Source organism: Polypterus senegalus, chromosome 18 (genome assembly GCF_016835505.1).
Source record: "Polypterus senegalus isolate Bchr_013 chromosome 18, ASM1683550v1, whole genome shotgun sequence".
NCBI lineage: Eukaryota > Metazoa > Chordata > Cladistia > Polypteriformes > Polypteridae > Polypterus > Polypterus senegalus.
In genome coordinates, this window is record NC_053171.1 from 97,598,355 (window position 1) to 97,624,848 (window position 26,494).

Below are 26,494 nucleotides of genomic sequence, written 5' to 3' on the forward strand. Positions count from 1 at the left end.
TTTGTTTATTACAATTATAGTTATTGTATAGGTATTTTAGACTTACTTTACATTTCTCAGGTACCCATTTCCTTTATCATTCCAACCCCCATTACCATGTCTATCGAGGTGATCACTATCGATCAAAGAACTGTCACTTACCGAGTGGTTTCCATGCCCGGAGATGGCACCTACCTTTTCCATTCTCTTTGTTACATATTGCACGGCCATATCAGACTCACTCTTGATATCCGGAGGAACATTGTGCCTTATGTACTGAATGACTGGACAGGTTCAAGGTGTGGACTGATGACGGAACAGGAGATAATTAGAATACACAGGAGCACTAGAAGAGTGAAATGCTTAAGCCCTTCACCTATGGTTCTGCATGTGAGTTGATGGCTGCCGCTGAATTGTTCGGTTGTCACTTTCAAGTGTACCGAAATGGCCAAATATTTTACACCTTTCGACAACCGCCAGTGCCTCTTAAACATCTTAGATTGACAGGTGACGATTTCAGTAGTGGACACTTTGATGTTTATGAATGTTTAAACTCTCAAAAGCTGGATGTGATTTTATCGATGAAACCGGTTGTGTGCTTACAACGCTTGACAAATGCCGAATGTCACTTCAACACAACAAATGCTGCAAATACTGTCGTCATTGAAACAAACCATGAAACTGAAACCGATTAAAGAGTAAGCTCAGCGCACAGCTTGGTCAAATTACACCCGGAGGGCCGAACTCACAATGTGGTATACAAAGAGATCCTTAACAAATAATTATTGGAATATTTTCCCTCAGTTTAAAAAGGTTTAATTTCCTTCTTAATAAAAATTTTAATGCAGTACTTCGCCGCTGCGAAGCGCGGGTATTTTGCTAGTATATATATAGATATATATATACACACACACATGCTGTATGTATTGTACGAGGTTAATAAGAAAGCAGAGTGAGCCTAAAAATTGTTGGGGTGTAATTTCAAACAAACAAGAACCTAATAGGCACACAATAATCAGCATAGGCAATGGCCTCTTATCATCCTCTAGTCATTTCTGACAGGTCAGGCTCTCATGTGCAAATGAGACGTCACTTTTCAGAGATGTCTCTCTTTTATTTCAGCTGGACCACAAGGTGTGGAGCTTATCTGGCATCAATGCCCTCAAAGGGGCAGTTTCTCTGCACTGTGGAGGAAATAAGGAGAGAGGACTGTTAGCGACAGCGCCCCCTCGCCTCCTGGGGTGGTACCACATACATTAGGTGAACCTGGAAGGTAACCCTCTGGTGAGCATATGTGGCAATATACATAATAAACACAACCAACCCAGATATGGGTTCAAAATTTACCAACCCAGTCTTCCTAGTTTAAATGGCACAAAAGAAATAAACAGGTTCAAAACACGATTATCGGCTTCTGCCATGAACAATAAAATGCCCATTCAAAAATTATTGCTGGTTGAAAAGAAGATGCCTACTTCAATGGGGATTGCTGTATATGTGTCACGAAGTGGCAGAGACTGGGAGGTCCGTGGGGGCTTGATCAGTCTTTGTTTGGCTACAGTCCTTCAGTGCTGTGGACAGAAAGATGCGGGTTGTTAGTGACAGCGTCCTGTCTCACCAGTGGTAACATCACACATTACTATAACACAATTTCATCTTATCTTTAACCATTTGCTAAATGTCAGGCTAACTCAGCTTGACAAACATTTAATACAAAGTTCCCTTTCTGACTTCTCCAAATCAATGTCTCTTCTCCACAGCACAACCTTCCTCCTTTGTTTACCTGGATGTTTGTAGTGGGCTTTAAATTGCATATATTTAATGATAATTCGTACTTGGCTCTCTCCACTCTATCCTGTAGCACCTCAGTTTGCTTAATCAATAATAATGCTCTAAATACAGTTTACTCTTCTTTGTCATTTGTATGCTGTCAAAGTTATGTGATCTGCTCAGTAGGATCACTAACAATCACAATGATCTTTGCTTTGCCTTTGTCAACATATACTTTCATTTTTTCCAGTGCATGCTTTAAATAACATAAAACCATGTAATCGTTTCTGAAAGGTATTTTCCTGGACTCCTTTTACAAGCTGCCAATGCTTTTTGATTAGCTAAGGTTGACACAGCCAAAGGCGATTTCACTTCCATTCTAGGTTTGCATACCTGATGAAAAATAGAGAATTATCTTTAATGTTCATTTTATTTAAACTACAAAGTGTCTCCATCGATCATTACGCACTTGTGATAAAGAAGCAAATACTGTAAATGTAAGGCATAAGAAAACTTTGCCAAGAGATTCACACTAAAACATGAGAAATAGCAGTTATATAAGCATATGTTTCAACCCACCACCATCATCATCACGTTTCTCAGCCGCTTTCTGGGTTTACCCGGGTTAGCTGGTTGCACCCCATACCTTTTTCCTCGGCGGTCTTTGACTTTCTTTGGGGTGAGGGTCATTCTTGTCAAATCATCTGACTTCACCTCCATGAGTATTTTCTTTGGCCTCTCTTTTTGCTTCATTCTCTTCACCAATTCATGACTTCTGCACTCTTCTGAATAGGAGAGGGGGGCGACTGCTCCCTGGGAAATGTTTAGCATAAGTGAGTTTATAACAAGGTTTGCACATAAGGCTGCGTTTAAAAAAAAGAAAAATATAAATACAGATGAATAAATAAGGAGAGACTCAGTCAGCCGTGAGAAAGGGAAACATTCTGTGGCACAGAAATGACGATACAGGAATTTTTGAAATAAAAGAAATAGTGCCATAGTACAATTGACATAGTGAGGCGAGAACACAGATGTTTAATGTACCACAATAACCACACTAATTGATCCCATAAAAGAACAAGTTCTAAAAAAGCAAGCGAGCAGCACACTACACAGTAAATGCTGTCTTTGTGTCATCATCTGCTTATTCTCTCATTTAATTAAGCCTTTTTTGTCATAGTGCCTTTCAGAGGGAGTCATTTATGCCGGCATTAAACTCCTTGTATAAGATGATTCACAGAATGTTGACACATGAACATAAATTCACATATGCTCAGCAAAGTGAAGGCAATAGTACGTCAGTGATAGGCCAAGAAAAGAGAAAATGAACTGTCACAGATGTCATTGTAAGAATGGACTAATGAGGATGTGACTACATCTTAGCTTGGAACCTGGGACCTAAAGAGCCTCATATCTAGAGTCTGGTAGGGTGCTTGTGATGATATTTTACAAAGGCTTTGGACTGTTTGGACCTTAAGAAATTTGACCTTCAATGCATGAGTGGTACAAACATAAATACAACATTTTTCATCCACTGCATTAAATGTCCAAGTAAAATACCACAGAAAATGAATAACTGACCCATTACACACTAATAACCCAAAGGTAAAAATGAAAGTTTAGGTCCCCTAAGTTCCTCAGAACAACATGCATGATTTTTGGCTTGCCTGATACTTCTCTGCTTTCCTTTACGTCTATCAGGATACCACCTAACATGGCATGACTGTCTTTCATCTTATAAACGGTTGCCACCTACATCCCACTGTCTCCAAATTTAACAAACTAAAATAAGAATATTCAGCATAAATAAGATGAATGTGCTTTAAAACACAAAGACATTTGGCAATGATTATGACTAACTAAAGACAGATGGCGTAATCAAGAACAGAATAAGACAAATTCCTCTAATGTAGGGCTGACCAGCTGAACTGAAGAGACTACAGGCTTTCATCCCAACCAAAATCTTAATTAGAAATTAATTTTTGGGATGAATCAAATATATAGGGTGGTCCAGATCTAATTATGCAATTACGCTATAACTTATTAAGTTTATTACATAGAAAATCACCTGAAAAATCCCGGACCATCAAGAAGTATGCAAACTGACGACATGAAGAATCATCTTTGCGCCAAACTGGAATCGTCACCGCATAAATCAAAGTCTTCCAGATGATCTGGATCTGCAAAATTAGATCTGGACCACCCTGTATATCCAGATGTTCTGCTGCTTGTTCCTGTTATCTTTCTGCTTCACCATACTATCTTGTAATGGTTGACCCATTTGTCCAGAACAGTAGCTACACCACCAAGACACGTGGCCTGGCAAATTGAGGAAACTTTACACCAGACAAGCTGTACCTCATCCAAATCAATTCCCCAGTCGATGATCAAACAGACATAAAATATATATATATATACACAGTGCACCTGGAAAGTATTCCCAGCACATCACTTTTTCCATATTTTGTTATGTTACAGCAAAAACCTCAAGTAAACTTTTTTCACGTTGTCATTACGGGGTGTTGTGTGTAGAATTCTGAGGAAAAAAATGAATTTTATCCATTTTGGAATAAGGCTGTAACATAACAAAATGTGGAAAAAGTGATGCGCTGTGAATACTTTCCAGATGCACTGTATATCTCTCACATCCCAACCAGCCCCAACAAAACACACAGCCCCAAAAGTGAAGGGCAGAATATAATAATAAAAGGTGCAGTAACAAATATACAAACACAAAACCCTCCATTGTTCCCTACACTGAATGTGAAACAAATACGACACACAGAGAACACGAAACACACAAGAAAGAAAACAGAAGATAAGTAATGAGAGTGAGCCTTGTCCGGCTGATAAGTGTCCCCAGTAAATAACATACGGATGAAAATGGTTGTTCGCTCCTTCACCAAACGACACAAAACAGTCTTACCGTGCTGACCTTGGCGTGTCGGTATGATCCTGAACCTCGGGGTTTATGTAGTGATAGTGAAACAGTTGAATGTTTGGCATCAAAAGCAGCAAGTGTGAAAAAGATGTAAATTCTGTATCCGCGTCTTTCTTTGGTTTCCAGTAAAGTGTCCAGGTTGTAACTGATCCTCCTTTTCTTTCCGTCCTCTTGTTTATATAGCAATGGCCCTGATGGAATTGATATGATTGACAGGGACAATTACCTTGAGGGGTCACAGCATTCTCCTTCCCCTTTTGTTTCCAGGGGGAAAAAATTTAAACAGACACATAACAGACTATAGATAGATAGATAGATAGATAGATAGATAGATAGATAGATAGATAGATAGATAGATACTTTATTAATCCCAAGGGGAAATTCATATAATCCAGCAGCAGTATACTGATACAAAGAAAGAATATTAAATTAAATAGTAATAAAAATGAAAAGAATTAAAATAAAATTAATGTTCGCATTTACTCCCCCGGGTGGAATTGAAGAGTCGCATAGTGTGGGGTCTCCTCAGTCTGTCAGTGGAACAGGACGGTGACAAAAGTCTGTCACTGAAGCTACTCCTCTGTCTGGAGATGACACTGTTAAGTGGATGCAGTGGATTCTTCATGATTGACAGGAGTTTGCTTAGTGCCCGTCGCTCTGCCACAGATGTTAAACTGTCCAACATTAATCCTAACCATAACTCTAACCCTAATTCGTCGCCTAACCCTAACCCTAATTCGCCCCTAACCCTACATCGCAAAAGCCATAAAATGACATATTACTCTAAGTTCACTAAAGAGCACGGTTCTTATCAAAAAAACTAAGCAGTGTTGTAAACGAATTCTGTACATTGGAAATAAATTATTCTTATGCAACAGGCTGCAGAGTAGATGATAGGCTAGATTTTTATGATGTAGGCAATTCAAAGTTGAACAACTCACTTCATATGCGTCAGCTCCGTTGTTATGAAACAATGAATAAAATTCAAATTACCTGCATAGCACTATACAGAGATGGCAAGTGGTGGAAAAATGACAACTTGTGCCAAAACTTTATCATAGTTTGAAAATTGCTTGGCAATCCTCTTGCAGTTGATCTTTCCTTTTCATTATTTTATCTTGAATAATTCACACAGAGTAGAAATGACATGAAGAGCTGATGAATGATGAAAGGAGGCAAGAAAAAGAGAAACTGGCTGACAAAGAAGTGACAAGAATTGGCAGGAGCTAGCAAGGGGAGTAGGGATGATCTGATCTGAACAGCGTGAGGGTTGTTCTTCAGACGTAGCCGTTTACCTTCAACAAATCAGCTGACCTCTGACATCATAAAGCAAGAACTGGATGCTTAAGGTCACAATTTCACATCTTTTAATAATGCTTTCAAAAACATTCTTTTCTTAGGAATGTAAATGATGACAGATTTTTGCTTAGAGGATTTTGCATGTTTGTCTGAATTAAAGAAGGAACCCCTTTTCTTTAAATATTACATTTTGTGTATCCTTTTGTGTAGCTTATGATTTATATTGACAGAGACTGACTTTAAAGGGCAGTCAGTGGTTGATGGTCACGACAACATCAATGTGACAAGGAATACAATTAATAAATATAAATAAAGTTAATACATATCTCCTTGAATTTTCAAAAGACACAACACCAGCATTATAATCAGTTTCAGAAGCTGTGATCTAATTAAATGAAAGTTCAATTAACAAGGATTGACACAACATTCATGGATTATTTGGAATAAAAGCTGGTAGCCACTGCTGCACTCCACTGGCCATCTCTGCCCTGTTCCTAACAGACAGATCTTTAAGATCCCTTTGCTTTACCAGCTCTGATTGTGCCTCTAGATGTCTTCATTGTATCACAATGAAATCAAATGACAATGAATATTTGGCTTCCAAAGATTCATACATGCTTCATCGTCACGTTTCTCATTTGTAATCTGGGGTTGAGCTCAAATTAACTCCTGACTACAAAGGGCAGCAGGCAGGAAATCACATTTAAAATGGCATTAAATGAAATACATTCTGACTTGTTTGATGAAGGAGAATGGCTCTAAAGAACAAAGGTGAAAATGAAAGAATGAAGAATCTGAATACATGTGAAATCCACCAACTAGTTTAATAGCATGTGAGCTCCGTTGTTATCAAAGAATGAATGAAATGCAAATTACCTGCACAGCACTATACAGAGATGGCGAGTGGTGAGAAAATGACAACTTGTGCTGAAAGTTTATCATAGTTTGAAAATTGCTTGCTAATCCTCTTGCAGTTGATGCTTCCTGTTACATCAGTCATTATTTTATCTTGAATAATTCACACAGAGCAAAAACATGAGAAGAAAATTGGACTCCCCCACCCCTAGATATTAAATGTCTTTAATGTACAGTATATTCACTTTTTTGACCATATGAACTTTTGCGAAAAGAGCATATCAATCAATCCATTCATTTAATTCACAGTATGTCATCAGTGTCCTTTTACTAAACCTGCTTGATTCGATGTGTGGATTGAATGGGGCATTGCACACAAATGCTGGGAACAGTCCACCACAGAGCGCATTGACACAGTGTCGTGAGGGGCAGTAATGCTAAAAAGAGAAAGAGAGCCAGCCGCATAATATGACAACCTCCTAGCTGAAGTTAGAGGTCAGAAGGCCATGTACTCACTCGAACAAAGTGAGCTCCCTATACACCCGAAGACGGTAAAATGGTGCTTTCGAACTTCAAGCAACTTAGTTCACCTCCAGATTTTATGTTTGAGTATGTAAAAGAGTGAAAAGCAAGGTGTGATTTTGCACCAGTGACACCAGTAACAGAGCTAGAATTAATCTAGCAAATACATTTTTGTAATGAAGGGAGAAAAGGGTAATGTTTTGTCTGCTTATGGTAGCTGCTATCTTGCTGGCAGTTGCTGTGACTGTCATGCATGATGCGATTATGCATTGTGGTATCAGATCTTATTCCTATGTAAGATAGTGGTGCACAGATCTCAGTGTCCTTGTTTTGTCCTATAAAACACATACCAATTACCTTTTGTAGTCTAGTTAAGGGCAAGAAAAATAAGTTGCTACATTTAACATCTTTACTGTGACTGCCTTTTATGGTTGGGGTATGGGCTTTGATGCTCAGTTGTCTTTCTTTCTCTATTTTTCCTGACTCCTGCCTGTTTTTCACTGTGATTCTGCATTGTCCCTTTATACTTGAACTCATCTCCTGGTTTTTGTTTTGTATCACATTTTCAATTGCTCCATAGCATCTTTCTAACAATCCAGATATCCGTAAAAAGTAATGATGTCATGTGTTGTGACTATACCCAAAAAAAAAAAAAAAGAGGGGAGGAAAACTGTGAAAACCCTTGACCACACACAATCTTTATTTAATTGGAAAAACTTGTAATTTAGGCATTTTTTTAACAAATCCAAATCCGAATGTCATTTTTAAAAATGCAGTGGGGGAAAAAAAATAAAACTCAAAATAAATAAATAATCCAAAAAGCAAGACACGTGTGGATTAAACCAAATCAGATGTAACCAGAATAAAATACTTCATCCAAAATCCTACATTCAAAAAACAGAATCATTTGAGACAAAATGGTTCAAACAAGAAGCTAAAAAGAAAAGAATCCAATCCCATCACAATGTTAACTGTGACTGCATGGATCTGATTTGGGCCTGCTAGTGCTGCTGGGATGACTAATGGAGCCTGTCATCTAATTAGACAACTCACCCCATCACCACCAAAAAGCAATGAAATGGTTAAAAGCATACTTAAGAACATGAGTATGGCTAAAACAAAGAATTAAAAGAAGGTAATTACTAATAACACTTTCACCAAAAATACAAAGACAAAAAGAAAAAAAAAATGTCAAAGAACAAAAACTAAAGCTCAAGGCCAAAGTGACACCTGTGACACCAGTAACAGAACAAAGAATCTGTAGAAGACAAAGAATTGAATCTCTTCTTTCCTGGTCCATTTCTTTAAAATTTGGTTATCAGGCAGTATTCCATTTTTTGTAATATAAAGGCTTACAATAAGCACATATATATATATATATATATATATATATATATATATATATATATATATATATATATATATATATATATATGTATATATTCAAATATGATATATATATACAGTATATATATATATATATATATATATATATATAAAGTTGTCAGAGAGTGTTGTTACCAGAGTGGATAAGGAGCTTCCTAATTCTTGTGATTTCCTTTCCTAAAATCAAATTTTATTTCACGAAAAAAATTGAAGTAATTAGTTTTGGCTGAGAGAGAAAATGCATTGTTCATACTTCTGTACAAGGTAAACAGTTACAAGAATGAAAACAGCCAGAAAGATAATTGTGTTACGTTAAAATGATGACAATTTCTCTAAAAGCTGAAAAATGAAAGCTTTCACATCTCCTCTGATTATATGTGTAAAACGCTTTGAACAGCGTGGGCTATTCAGGTCCCCCCACGGTAACACTGCTTAAGGAGCTTTTCATATAAAAGGCTGTAGAATCTGCATACTGTGACATTGCCGAGGCACACGTCAGCAAAATGAATACTTTGTAAGGTCAATATAATATGCTTGCATTAAACTCCTCAAGCGTGCCCCTCAAGACCTTGCAAGCTGCTTACAAGAGAAACTGGCAGGAACACAAAGTTTGTGATGATGTTGCTATCTATGGATAGTGACAGATTCCTTGCCCCCACCGCCCCCAAAGTGATATATACAATACTTATGCACTAATAATGGCCTTGATGATATAGGTGGCATGAGATTATTTATCTTACTTAAAAGATATTTGCAGATTTTTCTAAATGGAGCATTCCAGTACAGTACATTCGAAAATGACTTTTTGTATTTGCTATTAAGACCAGTGGTGCAATTACAAACACTACACCAGCGAATTAGCAGAAATAAAAACAGTCATGCACAGATATGCAGAATAGCTGTTAATTTGATTGAGTAATCACATTTTTGCTGCATATTTAACATTATTTTTGTATTTAGTTATAGAAAAATAAATATAAATGTTGTATGATTTACTAGTTTTTTATATTAATGCATTACACAGACAGTTCTAAAATATTTTAACTAAGGTGGCTGTAGGGGGCAGAAATAGTTCTAAAGGGGGATGAGAAAAAATCAGCTAAGAGTGCATTCATCTAAAACCACCATTTCAAACTTAAACTTATTTATGTTTAAACTAATTAAAACAAGTTTCACCTCCAACTTACAGTAAAAACACTTTGTTTAATGGTGCATGTGGTAAAGTAATAATAGCTTTTTTTATTTTCTCAGAGATGGGGACCTCACTCCATGGTATATATTCATTTGCTACACGAAAGTATGTTCTAATGTGTAGGATTTTCTACACAGTAAATCTTAAAAAATATACCTAGCCCGTTCTTGCATTCTGAAATGGAAGTCATAGGGAAAGGGTGAAAACATGAGGAAAAGCTTGCAGACTTACAAAGTACATCCATTTTGAAGTAGAAATGGTTTTGATTTAAGGAAATGTGCCTTGTGATAAGAAAAGTAAAGTGGAAGTACAACATTTTATCACTGATCCTTGAAGCTGTTTTCTTAAGGTAAACGTATGTTTCTTGTTTGCTTGTCTGTTCACAGTGGCCATTCTGGGTGCAGTTTTGACATTTACCTCTGGTACGTCCCTGATTCACCACACTTCCATAGCTTCAGGTGGCATATTATCAAACTTTTGTGATTGCGGTTCTGTTCTTTCAACCGTTATATTCTGCCATGGCTTGTAACAAATGATGTTATGCATAAAAGTGAGACGAGTGTCTGATACAACAGCAGACATGCCAGTATGCCCTGAGATCACATATTGTTATGTAACGTAGCCTATGGATTAAGACTCCTAACAAGTGGCAGTGCATTGGTCAAAAGCACACATGAACAATAAATGTGAACTAATAACGCTGTATTACATTTTTTATAACAGTAACAGTCAATACTAAGTTCACCGTACTGATCAACACTCATCATTATGCACTCACAATTAAAAAATATACTGAGACAATTAAAATGCCATATTTTGCGATGGAGCCAAATCACAAAGAAACAGTTCTCAGACCGATTATTGAATTTTAAGCACTTCCTAAGAATATGGTAATAAAAGACCTGAGGATCACATTTTTAACTGAGTAATTTACAGTCAGTCCTCTGTATCTTTAGGTTTCGCATCTTCAGATTCAACCAACAGCAGAATCCAGAAAGTTCCAAAAAGCAAAACTTGAATTTGCCGCACGCCAAACACTACTCTGAATTCACGCAAATGAAGTAATTAGTAGGCCTCCCACCAATGTCTCATAGAAAAACAACATACAGCTCATATATGGCAGCCAATTGTTGAACCAGCTCTGCTCACACCAAGTTTTACACTGACTTTTATATTTATCATGTGTAATAAAAGATTGATCATAAGTGTGACATTTTATACAGTGATTATTGCCTAAATATTAGCACTAAATATTTGCACTTTGAGATTTACTGCTAATGTAAAGTGCCCTAAAAATAAAATGCATTATTATTATTATTATTAAATATTTATAGAAACAGACACAGAAATTCATATCTTGACATCGACATTCAATAATGTCATTAACAGCTTTTGGAGACATCTTTCCAACGTGAAACCACACCCCCCCTGTGACCGAAAGGTTGCCATGGAGATAGACGATAAGCGAGATGAAGCACACAGCTGGTCTACTGGGTGAAGTTCACATTTTTTTGTTTCTTGCTTTTTTGCCTTTCAAAACATCTTGGATACCCTGTTTTGCAACATGTGTGGGGTCCCAAGACATGGGCTACTACTCACTAATACTCTTGGCTTAAATAAATGGACATATCTGGTAAGTTTGGAGACTTTTGATTTCATGTTTGGATCTCTGCTCCATGATTTCCTTTTAAAATTGCAAGAACATTCTAGAAATTTTTAAAATTCATAAAAAAAGGCTTCACTTTAGGACACAATTACATGTAACAAAATAATATATGCTGTGATTGAGACCAAATATCTTTGATTTATCCTTTGAGTCCCCACAAGTTTACCCCCTGAGCCTGTACCCAGAGAAGACTGGTATAAAATTCATTCTGTGAGATGTTATTGGGAATTTGGTGAATTAAGTAAAGTTAATGTTGAGAATTTGTTACACATTTTGATTTATATGTCAGTTATTTCAAAAGATCTCAACAATTGTCTTAGAAACCTCATACCTCAGCTGTATTTTGTTATAAACAAATGTCTTAGTTCTTGGTACGCAGTGGTGCCATTACAACGCCTTTGGTGTGATTTTCTGTCACTTGGCTGCACTGAACCTTCCCCTTCTCTGGTGTTTTTGCTTTTGCACTTTAGTTGAATAATTGCCATTAAGTGGACACAAAGGCCACGGGTCACAATACAGAAACCACAAGAGATGCTATTTAAAAAGGGGATTCAATATTGTGAGTCACCTAAGAAAACCTTTAGAAATGGTGAAGCAAAAAGTAAAAGCAGCAGGTGACAAGTAGCCAAAAATATAAGTGATATTGTTTTCTTTCACTTTTTAGTTTAAAAATTATATAAAAAACATTATTTTAATTAAATGTCTATTATTTCTAGATTATAAAGCACTATAATTTTTAAACTTAGGCCACTTTACAGTATATGTCATGTTAACAAATATAAATAAAATATCCAATAAAGACAAAGGAAGCACATCAAACATCCACTAAAGTTTACATACACAGCATCACAGTAAACCTCATAAATCATTAAGTTACAACTCCCTAATTGACTAACTGAATTACTGACTAGAAACTCCGAATATATTGTTTTAACATTTTATAATGGTTTAGGGAACTACAAACCTAGTCTCTGTACTATGGCACAGGAGGTATTGACAGTTATAGTGGAATACAATTCATGATGTTAAAGCTGTCAAGGCTGCTGAAATATCAGTTCTTGGAGAGAGAATCTGATCGAAGGTGCCAGGTGCCTGCACATTTTACTGAGTAAAGAAAGAATAAAAAAAACAAAAATGGAGCATCCAATCACAACTGTTATAAATAGAAAAAAGTCTGTCATTTTCTAACCCGCTTAGTCCAGATCAGGGTTGCAGGGTGTGCTGGAGCCTATCACAGCAAGCATAGGGCACAAGACAGGAACAGGGCACCACTCCATTGCAGGGCAAACACACACACACATACCATTCATACATTAGGGTCATTTTGGCATCACATGTCTTTGGACGGTGGGAGGAAAACAGAGCACCCAGAGGGAACCTGCCCAGACATGAGGAGAAAAGGAAAATTCCACGCAGACGGGACCAAGGACGCAAACCCTGGTTTCCTTACTGTGAGACGGCAGTTCTACTACTGCACCACCCAGCCGCTCTGTTTCAAATATTAAAAAGGGCTACAAATAATTTCTCCTGTAACTCTGTGAGGATTATGTTATGGCACAATAAAAGGTCTTCAGCCTTAATTTAACGCTAAGAACAATATCTCATCCATGATATTGGACAGTAGATCATCTGGTGCCATCTTGACAGTTTGCCACATGTACTGCTGCCAGCATAGGTTTGTGTGCAGTGGAGTTACAGGCATTGATAGTTTCTATAAGGCAAAGGGTGCAGTGAAAATATTCACATCCTTATATGTTCAAAGAAAGACTTTAAAGTCTATAACTGTAAACTTAACTGGAGGATAATGTAGAGACTTACACTAAGAACCAAAGTCAGACATATTTCCTAGCTTCTAGCTGTGTCTCACACACACAGATATTTTTTAGGTTAAATATGTAAAACTCTTGATGCAATACCTGAACTAATGTTTTTGCATTTTGCGTATAAATATTATCCAATAGTTGTAAGCTGAACTTAATTATTATGTAGGCAGAGTGGTGGCTCTGAGGCTAGGGATCTGCACTGGCAATCGGTAGGAATCCCGTAAATGCCAAAAGGGACTCTGCTCTGTTGGGCCCTTGAGCGAGGCCCTTAATCTGCAATTGCTGAGCGCTTTGAGTAGTGAGAAAAGCGCTATATAAATGCCAAGAATTCTTATTATTATTGCCAATAAGGCAAGTCAAATTGAGATCGGTGTCAAAAATGACATTAGCAGTTCTAAGTTGATTCATCCAAACTGCAGTTAACGACTTTCAGGTTAAGAGCCATGTGCATTGCTTTATTAAAAAGTACTTCGGTTGTACATTAAAAACAAACACTTGTCACTTGCATGCTATTGCATCTTCCTATTACAGTCAGTTAATGATGTAACTGAAGAAGGATAATTCGGTTATATTAATAAATACAGTGAAATGTCATCCGTGTTTAAAGGGAATGAATATGCTATTTGTAAATGATATTTCTAAACATGCTACAAAAAGTATCTGTAATGTAGAATTGATTACAGAATTACATCATGAAGGGTGCCATAAGAATCTACAAAAAAACAATGAAGGAGTATTTATATCTGACTGGAGTTGATAAAATCAATTTGATAAGTATGGTGTAAAGCACCTAAGAAAATGACCACACTGTTCAACTGAGGCTTGGAAATTAAAATGACCATAGTACTATAGTCAGTGGTATAAGAAGCTACTCTAAAATCTAAAAGCAAAATATTTGCATCTTTTCATCTGCATCAGACAATATTAGAAGAAATGTTGAAGAGAGCAGTGAAACATTATGTTAACGCTACGAGAGAAACATATTCGCTGATCACTGACACCTGCTGCCTGTATAAAGTTCTTGAAGCAGAGTTTTAGTATACGTGAGTATTGAGGACCAGCCTCAAAGGGGTACGGTTGCACTGTTCTATCTTTTAAGAGCAAAAAGTACCTTTTTATGTGCCATAAAAATGACAAAATCATGGCGTGAAACAATGCACATAAGTTGTGAGAAAAGTGTGAATCACTGATCTAGTATTGAGGTGCTGGAAAAGCTGAAAATTTGTGTATGAGTATGTATCAAATATATATATATATATATATGGTCATTGGAAGGAAGTGTAGGTCCAGAAAGAGAAAATATTTGGCGCCAACACCGTCGTTCCTCCTCAATAAGGTGAAAGTCGAGTAAAAACAAGCGTTCAATGGCACAAACCAAATGAAAAGCAGGGTCTTCGTGAGAACCCTTTTCTCTTGAATGGTAAGCCTAGGACAGTCACACCAGGGAGGAGCTCCATCCTGCAGTGCATTCTCATATTCTCATATTGACTGATGCACTTCCGGGAATCGCAGGATATGTAGTGGGGAAACTGGAAGGGGTGGAGTCAATTACCCTCACTGGGCGTATTCTTGGTATTGTAAAGACAGAAACAGAAGATGTGATTAGTGCCGGTGCCTCTTCTTAACCGGGGTGAAAGTATAAACTTCAGAAGAGCCCAGAGGATGATCCACAGATGAACATGCATGGCAATATATAATACAGTGCATCTGGAAAATTTTCACAGCGCATCACTTTTTCCATATTTTGATATGTTACAGCCTTATTCCAAAATGGATTAAATTCATTTTTTTCTTCAGAATTCTACACACAACACCCCATAATGACAACGTGAAAAAGGTTTACTTGGGATTTTTGCCAACTTATTAAAAATAAAAAAATTGAGAAATCACATGTACATAAGTATTCACAGCCTTTGTCATGAAGCTCCAAATTGAGCTCAGGTGCATCCTGTTTCCCCCAATCATCCTTGAGATGTTTCTGCAGCTTCATTGGAGTCCACCTGTGGTAAATTCAGTTGATGTGACATGATTTGGAAAGGCACACACCTGTCTATAGAAGGTCCCACAGTTGACAGTTCAAGTCAGAGCACAACCAAAGCATGAAGTCAAAGGAATTGTCTGTAGACCTCCGAGACAGGATTGTCTCGAGGAACAAATCTGGGGAAGGTTACAGAAAAATTTCTGCTGCTTCGAAGGTCCCAATGAGCACAGTGGCCTCCATCATCCGTAAGTGGAAGAAGTTCGAAACCACCAGGACTCTTCCTAGAGCTGGCCGGCCATCTAAACTGAGCGATGGGGGGAGAAGGGCCTTAGTCAGGGAGGTGACCATGAACCCGGTGGTCACTCTGTCAGAGCTCCAGAGGTCCTCTGTGGAGAGAGCAGAACTTTCCAGAAGGACAACCATCTCTGCAGCAATCCACCAATCAGGCCTGTATGGTAGAGTGGCCAGACGGAAGCCACTCCTTAGTAAAAGGCACATGGCAGCCCGCCTGGAGTTTGCCAAAAGGCACCTGAAGGACTTTCAGACCATGAGAAATAAAATTCTCTGGTCTGATGAGACAAAGATTAAACTCTTTGATGTGACTGCCAGGCATCACGTTTGGAGGAAACCAGGCACCGCTCATCACCAGGCCAATACCATCCCTACAGTGGAGCATGGTGGTGGCAGCATCATGCTGTGTGGATGGAACTGGGAGACTAGTCAGGATAAAGAAAAAGATGACTGCAGCAATGTACAGAGACATCCTGGATGAAAACCTGCTCCAGAGCGCTCTTGACCTCAGAGTGGGGTGACGGTTCATCTTTCAGCAGGACAACAACCCTAAGCACACAGCCAAGATATCAAAGGAGTGGCTTCAGGACAACTCTGTGAATGTCCTTGAGTGGCCCAGCCAGAGCAGAGCGAGACTTGAATCCGATTGAACATCTCTGGAGAGATCTTAAAATGGCTGTGCACCGACGCTTCCATTCCAACCTGAGGGAGCTTGAGAGGCGCTGCAAAGAGGAATGGGCGAAACTGGCCAAGGATAGGTGTGCCAAGCTTGTGGCATCATATTCAAAAAGACTTGAGGCTGGAATTGCTGCCAAAGGTGCATCGAGAAAGTATTGAGCAAAGGCTGTGAATACTTATGGACATGGGATTTCTCAGTTTGTTTATTTTTAATAAATTTGCAAAAACCTCAAGTAAACTTTTTTCACGTTGTCATTATGGGGTGTTGTGTGTAGAATTCTGAGGAAAAAAATGAATTTAATCCATTTTGGAATAAGGCTGTAACGTAACAAGATGTGGAAAAAGTGATGAGCTGTGAATACTTTCTGGATGCACTTTATATACTGTATACATATTGTATGTACTTAGAAATGTGCAAATGCATATTGAATACTGTTATACATGTTATGTTGTATGTCATGTGTCCTTTTTATTTATTTGTTTGTTGTTATCGTTGTATTTATAGACAACTATTCACAGGAGACATGCAAATAAGAACTTAATTGTACTATATATTGTCATATAACAATAAACTTCATTTGACTTGACTCAACTTCATGTCTTTTGTTTCACCATGAAATGTGCAGTGCTGTGAGCCTAGTTAAAAGCAATTCTTCTACACATAAAATGAATTTAATTATAGTACAATTTCCATCTGTAAGATGTGTACCAAAAGCAGCCTTTTTCTGGGTCCTAAACATTTGCCGGCCAATGCTGTATATATAAAGACGTGACTTTTTCTTGTTTGCTTGTTTTCAAGTGAGAGGACACATAATATTGTTAGTTTCATCACTGCAATCTTTTATTTCACAGACTAATGTTCAACACTTGTTTATTATCATATTTATTGTAAAACAGCTGCAAAATTTTTCTTGTATGATCATCAACTATTGTTCTTCTTACATATTGATACATTTTCAAAACAAGTTATAAGTTGGGCATTACAGTAACACATTAGTTGAGCAGACACTTTCTCTAAAAAGACAAAGACACAGTTTCAAAAAGTCGGTTGCTGGTTTTTATTACAAAACAGGTTAGAAAAGCACTTATTTATTAAGATGGTCTTGCCTTAGTGGTCGCAGATCTTGAAAATCAACTGTTGCTTGTTCCAAAGCCAAGGCAGTCTTTACAGACTTCTTACACTTTACAACCCCTGCTTTTTAAATTTAATAAGCAATGTTTCTGTTTTTAATAAGCGGCAAATTAACCGTGAGATGCAAAAGCCCAGGTAACTTGCAGTGAGATCATCTTAAAGTAGCTGTTCTAATAAAAGATGTACACAAAATTATAGAAAAAACATTTGAAAGGTTTAATTCAGTCTAGTTCACTAATCATTTTATTGATTTTCCCAGAAAAATAAAATAGACACTGCAAGGAATTTGTATTGTAACAAGATGAGTGCTGGAACAAGCTCTCTAATTAAATAGCATGTTCTGTTAAGAACAAGAATTGGCTTCTAATTAGGAAATCAGTTAAATGAAGATTTGCAGCCACAATAGTCTTACGACATCTTTGTTACATGCACATGTTGGTACCTAAAAGCAAATGGCTTTGTTAGCCGTAGCCTCTGAAGTCCTAGGACGAAGACTGACGCCGACATTATGTACATTATGCTACACTTGTGACTACTAGGGGCTCCAAAATTACAACATTTTTGCAGTAAGTTCACTTTTGGGAGGTACCCACAGCTTAGGGCTGAATATCCATATGTATGTTTACTTGTCTGCGGTGGCTGCCGTCCTGCCCGGGGTTTGTTTCCTGCCTTGTGTCCTGTGTTGGCTCTGATTGGCTGCAGCAGACCCCCGTGACCCTCTAGTTAGGATATAGCGGGTTGGATAATGGATGGATGGATGTTTAATTGTGCTTCCTCCAGATTTTCTCACACAGACTGGATTTTAGTAGGCTGGATCCTCCCTTTAAATGTAATATTTAAGGCAAGGCTTGAATGCTTTTGCATTGCCTGGCATCCAATCTTGTTTAACATGTTTGTCTGATAAATTTGAGTGCTCCTCCACATAAACCCATTCTACATAAATAGGTTACAAATTAAAATTATATTTAAGCATGGGCTTTTTATGTTAAGGAAAATGTTTGTCATTCAACCTGTCTTCCCATATGTGTACTAATGCTCTACATCCTTGAAAGAAACCTCTGGTCTCCGCACATGAATCTGTCAGTAACTGAGGAAGACAGGACCCAGACTTGCCTTTAGACGTCACACTGCTCTTTTAAAGTCTTTTATGTTATAGAACATGGCAAACTTCTTCGTCAATTCAGTTCAACTTATAGGAGGCAGATGTGCCAATGGGAGCAATAAAAGCTTGGCCCATCCATCTCTAATGCAATGAAGCTGATGGCTTTCTCCCTTCCCTCATTCACGAGTTTATAATTCAAGAAGCAACCAAAGTATCACTTTATGTAAGTTCTTAATAGTTAAAGTCAAGTTCTGTTTTGAGGTCTAAAGCATACACTCAGCTATTCGAAAAGCAGAATTACGTGATGTCAGCTAAAATCTTCATTTTGATACAGATATACTGTTTTTTTTTTTTCCCAGACTGACTGATAAGAAGTGAATTCAAACAGTGGGAACTTGAAATTGCACCTCTAGTGATAAATCAAATTAAGACATAGCTAAAAAGTCAATTCGTTCCTAAATATAATATGGCATACTCTTAATCAGCTTAATCTAGTTTGGTCTATCAGTGACCAGTTGGATTTGAACCCAGGATCCTGCATTTGTGAAAGAGCAGTGCTAATCACTGCATTATGCTTTAAAGTGGTAGCCTTGTACGATGTGTCCATTCATGGTGGTCAAAATTATTCTATGGGTGTAACCACTAAGGCCTTAGACTAAAGTAAAATTTGAAATTAGCAATAGCTAAGTGACGTACATCATAAAAAATAAACTAGTCTGTATGCCACTGCATTAATATATTTATGTGGATAATTACAGGGTAATTACATTGTGACCTAAAAATGCCCAAAGCCCTCCATCAAGGCCATACCTATCCATTCAGTTAAACACAGGGCCATTACCTGAGAGTCACATTTCAGCATAGTTTATATACCGTAAGTTTAAGAGACATCTGTAGGTGTACTGCCGATTTTAAACAGCATTTTTGTATGCTGTCCTTAGGGAAAATTGCTGTGAACATCTGCACATAAAGTCAGAAATACTGAAAAATACAGTTTGAAACATTAAAAGGTATAATTGTATAATTACTCCTAGCAATGAAAATAACACTTTTTTTAAAATTTACTTAAACACTTCAGTCTTGTTGATGCAGAACATGCAAATATCTATTGCTTTTAAAACTCTGGTTTCAGTGTGCCGGCCGTTGGACTTTTGTCATCACTAAGGGTGAATCCCCACGGTCTCTTGCAGCAGATGTCCAACACCGTAACAAATCTGCATTTTAAAAAGTAGGTTAACTTTGTTTTTAGGGCAGGTAACTGCCACAGTATGCTCATCCCTTGACTTTCTGTGTTTGATTTAATATGACAGAAGGCCTGTTTATTGTGGACTTCAATTTTCACTTTAAACCTTTCATAACACAAAGAGACAGGCTCTCTTTTTAAATTCTGTTTCTTTGAAATTTTTTACCAATCTTTCTGCCTGCCTTGTTTTAAGAATAAGATAAAGCAGGATTAACAGTTTCCATTAATTAATTATCTTTTATTCATTAATTAAAAAAACACATCCTTACCATCAAAAGCCAAAACAAAGTAGACAATGCCAACTGCATACGATAATAATGATAACAATGGCTAAATGTATTTCAGTTTAATTAGTAGTTTGAATCAATTTACCTTTAACATGGGAAATTAACAGTTACAGATAAATAACAGCAAAACATGGTAGATCTGAGACCTTCAATGCAATACTGACTCATTGTGCCCAGCTCCAGCTGTGATTCTTATATGGTCCGAGTCAATGTTTTTGTTCAGGTATAAATACAAATTTAGGAGTAAATCTTTACTGTTCTAAAATTAAACAACTAAAAAAAAAATCATGCCTAATGAGAAGCAAGTGGATTTTACTTTTATTAATAGATAAAGTTTAGCAAAAACTCTCTGGAAAAGAGCAGAAAACATTTTAGCTAAACACATTGACTGGTGCGCACTGTTAAATTACTCAACACAATGTAATTAGACCATACTGTTGTGGAAATTCATGTTTAAATAATAGTTGACATCACTATTTTAATGTTCCTAAGATAAACAACCAATACTACAACAGGTCAGTTCTCTGTGCCAGACTAAGTTAAGATAGGAGAGCTTTCCTTTTAAAAAGCCAGGTTAATTTGCACAACACAGTTAAGAAATTCATTAGTTTGCACCAATCAACATACAGATAAATAGTATATGTAATCCTTAACACATCCTATATCTTTGTAGATCTGAAGGTACCAAACTAGTCGGAGAGATTCAAATTAAAGCATCCTACCATTAAATAGGATGTCACCAGAAGTGGGTAGAGTAGCCAAGAATTGTACTCAAGTAAGAGAAGCGTTACTTCAAAATGATATTACTCAAGCAGAAATAAAAAGTAGTCATCCAAAAAATTACTCAAGTAAGAGTAAAAAAAGTATTTGGTGAAAAGACTACTCAAGAACTGAGTAACTGTTTGATCATAATAAATGATTTATTTTTTAGAAATGTTGTAATAAGACAGACAAAAATATAAAATAATGTGCAAATTCTGCTATTTCCAAATAATAAAAAAACAGTAAAAATAAATCACATCTTTACAAAATAAAGATGCACAAATAACACAAAGTTCCAAATCTGTTTTTCACAACAAAGCTTTTGAAGCCGATACCTACAGTAGGTAACATGTCTGTCTGAACAGTGCAAACTACTTACAGTGACGAGATCTCCTGACTGTACACTGACAGTCTAATACTGCATATGCACTTTGTGGTGTAGCGGGTCTGCAGCTTCAAATAAAACAAAAAAAAGGCCAGTTTCAAATCCATAAAGCCGTGTCACTCTCTGTGGGCGCAACTGCAGGGAGTTAATGAGGTAGTTGGAGTGAGTCGCACCTGCATCATTCTCAATTGCTTCATTGGCTTCCTGTGGTGTGTGATTAAGGCCCACGGAGACGGGAGTGTATATATATATATATATATATATATATATATATACAGGTCAACATAAAAAAAGGGGGAATCAAAGAAAAGGAGAAAAGAAAAGAGGTTAAAAGACATGAAAGGCAGGCTTCGGAACGATGATCTGGTTCTTGCAGTGAAGCTGTGACCGTTTAGCAATGAACAGGAGCCCTGCATGACTAAAAAGTCTCTCACAGGCTGCAAGACGCAGGAAGTTTGGGTGTGGTCATGTGACTGCATGGCTACGTCTGATTGGTGAAACGGAGTCAAGTGATTATTGTTGCTACGTCTGATTGGTGAAACAGTCATGCAGTAGATCCACTGGCGAGTTTTCTCTTGCAAAAATACATAGTGTAATGTGTAAATGGAAAAAAGTAACGAGTCGAGTGTTGCCCAATGTAACGCAGTAAGACTAGCGTTTCTGCTTCACAAATATACTCAAGTAAAAGTAAAAAGTATGGTGCAGTAAAACTACTCTTAGAAGTACAATTTTTTTTTAAAGTTACTCAAGTAAATGTAACTCGTTACTACCCCCCTCTGGATGTCACATACATGCAAGTGACACCAAGGACAGATCTGGGCAAAATGCAGTCTCTTTCAACCCTTGAGTGGAGGAAGAGCCCACACAAGAGCAGTCACCTCACTCCCAGACCTTCCTAAAAGTCCATTCCCTTCTGATTCCTTCCCTATGTAAGAAACGAGACAACTGGAAGTTGGTGCTTATAATCGGACTCACATCTGCTGGAGCCACACTAGTCCGCTGGAGCAACCATTTTAGAGACTGCAGGAAATTAACTATTTGGGCTCCTTCTTTTTTTTTGTTCAACTTGAAGTAGTATCATTGCTGTTAAATGGCAATCTCTATAACACCCCAACTCTTCACCATGTCCAACCTCAGCTCTCTTCACAAGGAACTTTGTATATATTATACTAAAGATGAAAGTTTAAATATCATATGATCTCATCATCTCCATGGTAAATGTTTTAGAAAGAAATGGCACAGAAATTACAGAAAATGCAATATATTTTCCCCATCACATACATAAATTGCTTCAATTTGTTAAAAATCTTGGTTTACCTATAAAAGTCTAAAAAAATAACTTTGTATTAACAATTGGAGGTCAATGACCTTTTGGGCACGGCCATCAGCAGTGTGTCTGTTTGTCGAGAGAGTGTCGACCTTGTCAAGAGGTTTACTTACCTTGGCAGTGACATTCATGTCTCTGGTGACTCTTCCTGTGAAGTCAGTAGATGGATTGGGAGAGTATGGAGGGTCATGAGGTCACTGGAAAGGGGTGTGTGGCGCTCCCGATATCTATGCAAAACGATGAAGGTCCAAGTCCTTAGAGTCCTACTGCTTCCTGTCTTGCTATATGGTTGCGAGACATGGACGCTATCCAGTGACCTGAGACGGACTCCTTTGGTACTGTATCTCTCCGAAAAATCCTTGGGTACCGTTGTTTGACTTTGTGTCAATTAAGCGGTTGCTCATGGAGTTCCGAATGAGGCACATTACCTGCATTGTGAGCGAGCGTCAGTTACGGCACTACGGCCATGTGACGCATTTCCCCAAGGGTGATCCGGCTCGTAAGATCCTCATTGTTGGGAACCCCAGTGGCTGGACCAGGCCAAGGGGTTGCCCACGTAACTCCTGGCTGCGGCAGATAGAGGGTCATTTCCAGAGGGTAGGACTGGACCGCGTGTCTGCCTGCCTGGGGGATTGCCAACTGGGATCCCGAGTTGTTTCGTCGTATAGTGGGTGCGGCAACGTACTGTACCAGTGCATGCTCCCCAACTTCACTTGTATTAACAATATCCAATAATACTCATTATCATCTGGCTGAATAAGATAGGCAAGCTTGTCTGTTGTTGCCCATAATTAAATGCAACAAGCACTAACCTCATCAGTATCAGAGATCCCTGCTTAAATATTTCAAAGAGGCCACCAAATGTCAGGAATAACAGGTACAAAAAGGCAACTACTATATGTTTATTAGCCTGGATTTTAGAACATAATTATAAACAAAATATGGACATGCCTGAAGTTCAGCTTATACTATGGCAAAAGTGGAAAGGCGAAAAAGAAACAAACTCCTATACTAGCTAATCGTTGCAGATCACACCTCTGTAGCAGTCAGTACATTTTTCTACTATCTGATGAACACTGATAGAGTTTGCCCCATTGCTATTTTGTTAAAATCCTCTATTATTGCATTATTATCTCTTAAGTGGACTTCTGTATTCCAATTTTAAATGATCTTCTTTGCACAAATTATTGCTTCTTCATAGTGCTGACACAAGGCCAAGTATGATGTACACATGACCCTTCAATTGGCCTGACTACATTAGGTAGTCATAACTGCTTACATGTTAGACAACTGACATCACTAGTTCAAAGATTGCCATTCAACTCTTGCTAATCACTAAAACATACTGTAAATGTAGATAGATCTCTCGATAGAAGAACAGATAGTGGTACCAGGAATTGGTGAATATACACTGCATCAAACACATTTTAAAGGAACCCAAAGAGGATTATACCATATGGAGCCCCGCCATATTTGTAGACGACAATATGTATCACTAGTGAATTACCTGGTAGCCTGACAAATTTGCCAGGAAGGACAAATATAACTCTGCGGTAGTCAGACAATGCAGAAGTACCTGGGACTCCTAGGGCAAGTTCTACTCATATTCTACTCATACTCTACTCACTGTTGGCTAATTGACCATTAGGTAACAACTGAGATCACCACTGCAACAATTCTAATGGACATCCTTTATTTACAACAGAGCTGTGCCATATGTACAGCTCTGAAGAAATATGAAAGATCTTGAGTTTATGAAGGCTACGATAATATGCAACTGTAAAACTCACAATTTTCACCAATGAACACAAATAAAATAGTATAGCCCTTCCAACATCATATGTTTTATAAAGATAGAAAGGTACCAATATATCTGGATAGTTTAAAAGTTTTAACAAAAATCTTATCATTAAATAAAAACTACAGTTAATAATAATACAAGTTAATGTCATGTGATCTCATCATCACATGGAGTCTTGGTTAATCAGGAAACAACGGCATTAGTGCTTTATGATGTCATTTGGGACCCTAAACGTAGTTACCATGGTTGGTGAGTAGGTGATGTGGCTTGAAAGCCCCTTGATCAGTGAGCTTGGAGTTGGAGAACATTGATGGACAAAGGCTCAAGTGTAAAGTGAAATGAAGTCCAGAGTTGTGGTAGAGTGTGGAGTTTGAAAAGTAAGAAGGTACTTTATTATACAGTGAGTACTGATGAGTGAACCCAATGGAGTTTGCTTCACTACAAGATTGGCGGAATTGTGGACATGTTCAGGAACTACAGTACACTGAACTCAGTGACATACCTTGAAGTCAATGGGGAAATTAGGAACTGAACTGCTGGAATTCTAAGTGAATTATAATGGTGCAATGGTCTTTTAAGTGATTTGGAGGGCCAGGGAAGCATCGGCCAACTATGATGGACCAATTAAAAATGTGGCATGAGCTGTGAAGTAGTAGTAGTAACCAGCATCATTGTACCACAAAAAATAATGACATAATCTGACTGATAACCACAAACAAATTGCAAAAAATGGCCAAACAATATATAAATTAAAAAAAAAGTATTATTGCACTCACAGAATTCCAGTCTCCAGGGCAGTAATTGGCAGCATTTTTTTAAAGTCACGCTTTGGCTGAAATGTGCAGTCAGCCATTCAGTGTGGTGCCATTCAGACAGCTGGCACATCTTTTTTTGGTTCTGTTATATCTATGCAGATACTTTGCACTGTTTTGTTCTGGAAACACCATGTAAATAGTAGATAGATAGATAGATAGATAGATAGATAGATAGATAGATAGATAGATAGATAGATACTTTATTAATCTCAAGGGGAAATTCACATAATCCAGCAGCAGTATACTGATACAAAGAAACAATATTAAATTAAATAGTAATAAAATGAAAAAAATTAAAATAAAATTAATGTTCACATTTACTCCCCCGGGTGGAATTGAAGAGTCGCATAGTGTGGGGGAGGAACGATCTGCTCAGTCTGTCAGCGGAGCAGGACGGTGACAAAGTCTGTCACTGAAGCTACTCCTCTGTCTGGAGATGATCCTGTTAAGTGGATGCAGTGGATTCTTCATGATTGACAGGAGTCTGCTCAGCGCCCGTCGCTCTGCCACAGATGTTAAACTGCAACTTTAATCCTACAATGGAGCCTGCCTTCTTAACAAGTTTGTCCAGGCGTGAGGCGTCCTTCATCTTTATGCTGCCACCCCAGCACACCACCGCATAGAAGAGGGCACTCGCCACAACCGTCTGGTAGAACATCTGCAGCATCTTACTGCAGATGTTGAAGGATGCCAACCTTCTCAGAAAGTATAGTCTGCTCTGACCTTTCTTACACAGATCATCAGTATTGGCAGTCCAGTCCAATTTGTCATCCAGCTGCTCTCCCAGATATTTAAAGATCTGCACCCTCTGCACACAAATACATAATAGTAATATAATAGTATATACATAGTAATACATCTTTAGCTATTATTATTATTTCATATATGTTTTCTGACTCAGGGAGGGCCCTTGAATGTTTTCTTTGATCAACGCTACTCCATGCCACTAGCTCTTATGCATTTGGCCCACATCGACTTCCATTACACTGACCTGGTATACAGACGTCAAGACTCGAAGATCAGTTTTTGCTGCTCTGTACCGGCAGTTAAAGTATGCATACCCGGTGACGACAACAGACTCACATGAACCTCACTTGAAATGACCTGTACATGTGACAAATCTGACAAACAGCCAAATGGCTGGTCCCAAATGGAGCCTTGTACAGTCGGCACATGACTGTACGTAGTAGCAACCAGCACCTAAAATGGCTGTGGCTGTGATGTAAGCACTCTGAATACTAAAAGATAAACAAAAAT